Raw genomic sequence first — 6,771 nt, 5'->3', positions numbered from 1 at the left:
AGTTGGTGGGTGCGTCTGTCTGCCCATCTGTCCCTCTGTTTCCCTGCCGTCTGTCCCTCCGTCCGTGCGTTCCTCGCCCTGGGAGAGGTCGAGGCAGTGACACCAGGAACATGGCTCCAGCTTGCTCCCACTCCCTCATTTCTTGTTTTTGTCTCCCGTTGCATGAGGGGGAGTCTGCGGGCAGAGTCTGCACATGCACGGCCGTGGGAGCAAGGCCAGTTTAGTTGGTGTCACTGTGGTGTTTTTCAAACTCCCCAAGTCCTCCCTACCAGGGCCTGGCTGGTGTCACCCAGGGCAGGACAGCTTGCAAGGTGTCCAAGATGGTAACCATGGAACGAGCCCTTCCCTGGTCTGCACAGCATCTTCTAATGGCAGAACAGGGGTCACTGGGTAAACTGAGGACAAATAAACGTGCATAAACCACCACAGGGAGCTGCTGTATTCCCCCTTTTCCCAGGGTCTGCAGGGGGTTGCTGAGCTAAATGTTGCAGCTGGTTGTGAAAGGGACATGATCAATACCAGCGATCCTTGGTTTTTACAGGAGCTAAGATAAGGGTAATTCAACCTTCTGCTTCAGGCCATATCAACTGATCGCTGCAGGAGGGCAAGAATTCATTTAATCCCACACGCACGACCCTGCCCAGCCCCTCCGACAGCTTTGCCTAATGGACTAAATGCGTGACCGGGAAGACAGGGGGAAAGCAGACAGATTTGTTCCAAGCGCCAGGCACCAACCACCACCCCCATCAGCAGCTTGAACTTGATTGGCATCGAGGCTGATCCGCTATGGCAAGTCCAGAGCGTCTCACGGCTTCTCTCTACACTTGGTTTATTACACACAATCTGTACAGGGGCTGTTTTCACACTTAATGGCGATCCTGAGCCATCATCTCTTTCTCATCTCTGCCTGCAAAACAGCAAGCGGGAGCTAGACCCCATAAATACCAGGTCCCAGAAAGCCACTGCTCTACAGATTTGCCTTTTTGGGCATATGCATCTGATTCACAAGCACTTTGGCAGCTTTCCAGCCTCGAGGAGAGGAAAAAAACATGCTGAGCATCCCAACAGCCTCGTTTTGATCTGTGATACTGAGCAACTGATTTCCACTTCACAGGCTCTGCTGAGCGGTGCCACGGAAAGACAAATCCCAGACGTGGCAGAGGCGGGGGAGGGGGAGGGGGCAGGGAGGGCTGGGGGAGGGGAGGGGAGATGCAAGCAGAAAAGAGGCGCATTTATTAAGCTGTTTTTCTTTGGGTGAAAAGAAGCATTTATCAGTGATTTCATATATCATGTGAGAGGTGGCTCCCTGCCAGTTTCCAAGAATCCAAACAACCCACTGACATCATATGCTAAATATAGCTCAGCCTTTGCTTTAGGTGAATAAATAAGGCGGCCGGAAAGGAATAGGCTCTCTTCGGTTACATGTTTATTATGACCAGGCTGTCAGGCTTGTGTAATCAAAAGAATAATGTTCTGTTCCAAGGTGGAATGGTAGGCAAAGAACTCTTCAAACAATTTCAGGATATGACTGATGAGGCTTCATTCCTACTGCCTTGGCCAGGTCTCCAGCTGAGCCTGGCCCTGGGACGGAGGGTGGGCAATTCCCTGGTTGCTTGCTGGGGGTCTTCAAAGCCCCAATAAGTGTGTGTGTGTGTGTGTGTGTGTGTGTGTGTGTGTGTGTGTGTGTGTGTGTGTGTGTGGTGCATTTCCATCTCTGTCCTGCCTTCCACACCAGCAAGGAGAGGTGGCTGAGATCTCCATGGGAAAGGGACAGAAGGAACACAGATCTGTGATCAAACTCACAGACGCAGTCGTGAGCTTTGCATGAAGCTAGGGCGGAGGTGAGCAGCAACTGGGGAGAGAGAGAGTGGGGTGGGGTGGTAAAGATGGCCCAGGTGGTCTCTGTTTATCTTGCAAGCTCTCAGGTAAGGGTGCTCGTCTCATAGGGCTGGAGAGCTAGACCCCACTATTGGGGGCCTCAGTGGCTTTGATTCTACCCCCTAGGGATTTCGTGTGGAGCACCTCACATCTGCCACTGGTGCCCGTCATTGTGTCGGAAGCCACCTGAAAGATTAAGATTGATGACAAGACTTCAGCCTCCTCTGCCAGCTCTGTCCCTGTCCCTGCCCACTCCCAGGCTCCCACTGAGGCGCCAGGTACCTCCTCAAGGGCTTGAAGTACTTGGGGGGAAGAGGCTGCTAGAAGAAGAAAAGACAAGAAAATTAGTGCAGGGAGATAAGGAGACTGCATCAAAATAGCTACTGGAAAGTGCTGGATCCCTAAGAACATCTGCATGATTTCTCTTCCCAGCCGGGGATACAATAGCAGCTGTTACTATGGAAACTGGTGTAAAAGCAGCACAGAGAAAGGAGAGGACTGGATAGAAAGGAGAGAGAGAAAGAGGCACGTATCACTTTCCAATCATCAAAGAGGACCACAATAGCACTTTCCATCTCCCACAGGAGAAAATAAGTTACTGAGCACAGAGAAGGTTGAATACCACGGTCACAGGAGGGGTCAGGGACTATCAGACCCTGTGATTCTTTCCCCGCAAGCCTGTTTATGGAACCTGCTCACCTGCAGGAAAGATCATCAATGGGACAGGATCCCCAGGCTGCTTGGCGTGGTCTGCTCTGTGGCAGACGTTGCGCTCTGCCTGGTTTGGCCGTGGCCTTTGGGAATGGCCTTGGGGGGAGCAGGGCATTTTTCTGTGTCATGGTGTCACCACTGCCTTGCTCACAGGAATGACGAAGCACCTCGCTCGAGAAAGAAATGAGAGTGCAGTTTAAGGCAGGGATGGGACAGAACGTCAAACGCTCCTTGAGCTCTGGAAAAAAATAGGAGCTACCCCAGCCAGCATCCTGAGCGTACCCCGGAGGGGCTGGGAGCCAGGCCGAGGCCACAGCCAGGATCACATCGGAGCAGCCTTTTTCCCAGACTCACAGACACAGTCCTGCAGACCAGCCTGTCCGGTCCAAGTAGGATGTGAGCCACACGTGCAATTTAAAATGTCCTAGCAGCCACATTCAAAAAAGTAAAAGAATCGGGTAAAATAAATTTTAATATAATTTATTTAGCCCTATAGTTCCAGAATATGATCAGTTGGGACAAAATCCATGTGGAACTTACTAATGAGGTGCTTTATACTCTTTCTTCCAGACTAAATCTTTGGCATCAGGGGTGTGTTTCGCACTTACTAAACCACTTCTCAAGGGCTCGGTGACCACATGTGCCTAGGTATTAGACAGAACAGCTCTAGAATTTTCCATTATGGGGAACACAAAGAAATAAGGGTAGAACGTTGTTCTCTCTGGCTCAGGCACTGACTCTGGCCACTTGCCTGAGTCACTCTGCAGTGATGATTGCACACACGCACACACACCCTCTCTGAACAGGTGGCCGGTCCTGAACACTTCCCCTGCCCTTGAACATGACCACCGACTTTCCATCTAACAGCTGCAACCCACAGGCCAGTGGAGCCAGACAAACCCAGCCGGAGCCACGCCCCTCCGACTTTCCACGTTTCCTAACCTTTCTGAGCTTCTCTCCTCTATACAATGGCAACACTGTCCGGTAGGTCCCATAGCTGCTCTTAGGATTAAATATGACAATGCCCAGCACCAGGTCTAGCCTAGAATAGGTGGGGATAAGGCTAGCTCCCTTCCTGCTCCTTAACACAGCTCTGGTTTACCAGTCTTCCCTTGAGTGTCTAATCTTCCTGAGGCCTCTGGAATGAGGAAACTAAAATCGTACATTTCTTCATGTGGTCAGAAAGCCACTGGAGTAGCAAGGAGGCGCCAGGGACTGGGATCGAGTTCGTGTCACTGATTCACTCCAACCTCGTGATTGCTGGATGTTTTCCCAATACAGAAAAATATCACAACTCAGCCGTTCAGAAATAGTTTTTCTTCTGACGGCCATAGGCTACATGGTAGGATGTTTGCAAAAGACCGTTAGAGCCGTACTATTCAATTCAGTAGCCACGAGCTACATGTGGCTATATAAATTCACATGAATTGAAATTTAGAAGTTTATTTCCTTAGTCTCATCAGCCACATTTCAGGCACTCAGTACCCACCTGTGGCTGGTGGCTACTGACTGGACAGTGCAGAGATAGACTGTTTCTGCATCCCGGAGAAGATCTACTGGACAGCGCCTCTGGGCTTTGAGTCATTCATTCAATATGCAGCCATGTAAAATTTGGAGACAGTAGGACATCGCGAGGAAGCAGGTCTAAAGTCAGGATGGGTTTGATTCTGACTTCTTCGCTTTTGAGATACGTTGACTTAAGTTTCTTAACCCCTCTGTGCCTCCGTTTCACCACCCACGATGTGAGGACGGTATTTATAGAACTTAATTCAGTGGGTTGTTGTGAGAGTTAAGTAAGAGAATGCATGTACGAGCTTACAACAGCGCCTGGCAGGTTGTGAGTGCTTAGTAGATATTAGATATTATTATTCATTATACCACATTAATCATTCCCAAATATGAGAGGGAGTTAGGGTCATACTGAAAGGTGATGCTGTTAACCCAAAATCCTTCCTGGAAGAGGTAATCCCTTCAGCTGTGACTTGAAAGAAGGTAAGGAGTCAGGCCTCCACGCGTTCAAAGCACTCAGCAGGCAATTCTCAGTCATTAATGGTGAGCATGGCACTGTCGCAGCTGTTGGAGACACAGGGTCCCTTCCTTCTAGAAGTCCCATGTCTAGAGAAGGAGAGAGACTATACAGCCATGCATGAGGGCAATGAGAGATTCATGCCCCAAGTGCTAGGTGAGCCCAGAGAAAGCCCTAACTCAGCAGGGAGGTCCAACAGTGGATGTCACAGAACGGATGGTCCAGAGCAGACCCTTCAAACGGTGGGAAGGAACAGACAGGTGGGAGGAGAAAGGTAGCACAGAGAAGCAACCAGGCCTTAAGTGATGAGTAAGTCGCAAGCCTGTCTCTGAATCCCCCGGGATATTTAATCAGCCTCTTTCTGATTGACAAGACGGGCATCAGTTGTGCACTTGATCCCTGCATAGGCAGAGCCCTTCTAGCAAAAGGCCACCCCCAACACCACCATTAAGCCAGCAGGCCCAGGCCACCTGGCTCCTCCGGCTTCCAGCACAATGGGAAGCCGAGAGCCCACAGAAAATGACTCCTTTTTATGACAGGTTCCAGCAGAGACAGTCCGGGAAACTTGCCCATTATTCTTCTGGTTCTTGCTGGTTCTTGCAAAGTTGAAATCTTAGCACCTACCATGATGGCTTGTCGGAAAAGGCCCCCCGTGTTTGTCATGCAGAAAGGCAGCTGAGGCTGCCTTGGGAGTCTAGACGGCTGCCAGTCTGGTGTCCAGAGGCTGTAAAGCCAGCCTGCCATCCCCAGGGCTGGATCCATATGCAGGTCAGGCACTGCCTGGCATGCGGGAAAGGGAGTCGCAGAGGAGCATGCTTCTGGGGACTGGAAACATCGAGAGGACACACAGTCCTGCCCAGGCGGCACCACGCAGGAGAGGCTTAGCATCCTCCAGCTTCCACCAGAGCCGTCTGGGGGTGCACACCTTCCAAAAGCCCTGGAGATTAGGTAATTGAATCCCTGAACAGATGAGACTGCCCTCCAGGCCCCTGTTTATGCCCAAGGACGGAAACATTGTATTGCTCCCTGGGACTTCTTGTCTCTTCCCTGCCTTGTCTTGTTCTTTCCAGCCATGGCCAGGGGAGGAAGAGGCTTTTCCAAACAGGTTTCTCTGTCTTCCACTCCATCTGCTCGGCCAGGTCTCACCCAGGACTGTTCTGAGCCTCACAGATCAGAGACATTGGGGGTGACCAACCAGCCCAGCTTGCCTGGAACCATCCTCGGGGTAAGCACTGGAAATTCCCATATCCTAGGAAAGGAGCTCAGTCCTGGGCCAACTGGGTGAGCTGGTCACCTGTCCCGTTGCCCAGCTTCTTTCTTGGCCCTCGGAGCCAGGTCGAGGGACCGCTGGAGCAGCAACCACCTCTCCCAACAAAGAGCTCCTTCTGCTTTTTTAGTCAGCAAAGGATAAGCCTGAAGTGAGCATTTGCCCTCCGCCCCAGCTGCCTGGCCAGGAATAGGAGCTGCAGGTGTACAGGTGAGAAAGCTCACCTGCCCCAGTGCAAGGAGATGCCTGAAGCCACCACAAGGTGTTTGCGCTCCTCCCAGGCAGGATGGGGTCACCTGAGGCCCGGGTAGTGAAGGGCACAGAAGGAGACGAGATGGCCAGAAGGGAGGTGTGGCCAGGCCCCACGCCCAGCACCTGACATGGGGGCCTTCACTGTGTGCTCAGGTGAGGTCGAGAGATTTGGGGCTTCCTTTGAGTGCTATTCAGCTGTACCAGGTACCTAACTTTCTCTCTGCAATCTTAAACATGGGGAATGAGGTTTCTCCAAAAGCAGGAGATGAATGGATGGAATTGTGAACGGTGTAGGATCTCTCCTCAGCAAAAGGCCAAATCAGAGCTGTCCTCTCCTAAACAGAGAAAATATGAGACACTCACTGAAAAAAAAAAAAAAAAAAAGAAAAGAAAAGCAATTATTTTTCTTCATCATTAGAAAACATTATTTTTGTGAGTATGAGCTAGAATCAATTATTAAACCAACTTCCCTTATGGAGAAAGCATAACTCGTAGTAAACTGTGCAGAGCATTGTTCATTTCACTTAATGATAAGTGAATTGATGTTTGACCAATTTGATGAAGACAGTAAGTCAAACTTGAACGATCTGACATTCGATGTTGCTGAAACTACAAATCTCGTTAAGAAGCTTTTTAC

This window comes from Cynocephalus volans, chromosome 18 (assembly GCF_027409185.1).
Source record: "Cynocephalus volans isolate mCynVol1 chromosome 18, mCynVol1.pri, whole genome shotgun sequence".
Classification (NCBI taxonomy): Eukaryota; Metazoa; Chordata; class Mammalia; order Dermoptera; family Cynocephalidae; genus Cynocephalus; species Cynocephalus volans.
Note: the sequence above shows the minus strand (reverse complement) of the source record.